Source organism: Pan troglodytes, chromosome 12, assembly GCF_028858775.2.
Source record: "Pan troglodytes isolate AG18354 chromosome 12, NHGRI_mPanTro3-v2.0_pri, whole genome shotgun sequence".
NCBI lineage: Eukaryota > Metazoa > Chordata > Mammalia > Primates > Hominidae > Pan > Pan troglodytes.
In genome coordinates this window covers 106,678,059-106,679,329 of record NC_072410.2, presented here as the reverse complement: position 1 = coordinate 106,679,329, position 1,271 = coordinate 106,678,059, and the positions used below count along the sequence as shown (strand labels likewise).

Genomic DNA, 1,271 nt, shown 5'->3' with positions numbered 1-1,271 from the left:
AATCAGTCAGGCACACGTTTACCATCACCCGCTGGCCTGGCCTCTCTCGGAGACCTGAATTAGATTTGAGTGATGTTTGTTGTGTGCCAGGCCTCTGCTAGGCTCCGTGGAAGATATGGAAATAGATCATGACAGTTCTTGCCTTTGGGGAGTTCGCTGTCTAGTAAGGGACACAGAATGTATCCGGAAATGGTTATAACAGAATTAAAAAGCACTTTGGGAGCAGGGGCTGGGGTAATGGGGGAGGCATGGATGGTTGATTATTTTTAATTAGAAAGTTTGGAAAATTCTTCCTAGGAGAAGAGGCACTGGAGATGGGCCTTGGAGAATGTGAGGATTTTAGGAATTGGACAGGGTGAGGTGAGTATGAAGGAAATTTCAAGAAAAGGAAGGTACTAGCAAGACGTAGACTGGGCAAGGCCAAGGCATATTTGGTGAACGGTAGGCCTTCAGGGATGGCTGGTGGGTCGGGCCTTTGGGAGACTATGGGGTCAGGCGGCATGAAATGAAACACATACTGTGTCCAGGCTAGGAGGGTCTTGTGGGTGTGGAATTAATCCACCCACTCACACCTTCCTCGTGTTCCAGGTGCTGTTCCATGCACTGAGGATTCCAAAGAGAAATAATCCACAACCAGACTTACAGATAGGTTCGAGAAATAAATCCTCTTTTGCAACCCAGAGCACATTGTTCAGTATGAGTTTCGATACATAGAAGAATAAATATTATGATACCAAAAAAAATAAAATAAAATAAAGAAAGAAATAATTCACAGCCAGGCATGGTGGTTCATGCCTGTAATCCCAGCACTTTGGGAAGCCGATGCGGGTGGATCACTTGAGGTCAGGAGTTCAAGACCAGCCTGGCCAACAGGGTGAAATCTCATCTCTACCAAAAGTACAAAAATTAGCCAGGCGTGGTGGCACACACCTGTAATCCCAGCTACTTGGGAGACTGAGTCAGAAGAATCGCTTGAATCTGGGAGGCAGAGGTTGCAGTGAGCAGAGATTGCACCACTGTACACCAGCCTAGGTGACAGAGCCAGACTCCATCTCAAAAAAAAAAAAAAAAAAAAAATCACAATCCTGTCCTTAAAGAGCCTACAGTTTATTGTGGCACATAAAACACTAAAGAATTGTAAGGATGTGACAGGATCAATCCTATCTATGATGGACATAAGGTCAGAGGAGGTCGTAAGATATAAGGTCAACTACTCTGACCTGGGAAAGAGAGTTGGGGGAAGCTGTACAGAAAAAAAGGCCACATTTGGC

The 1,271-nt window shown here is 45.2% G+C and overlaps 1 pseudogene; it reads left to right on the top strand.

Moving 5' to 3' along the window:
• Window positions 1–634: 634 nt before the first annotated feature.
• On the top strand, window positions 635–727 carry LOC112208266 (small nucleolar RNA SNORA40; annotated as a pseudogene).
• The last annotated feature ends 544 nt before the right edge of the window (window positions 728–1,271 follow it).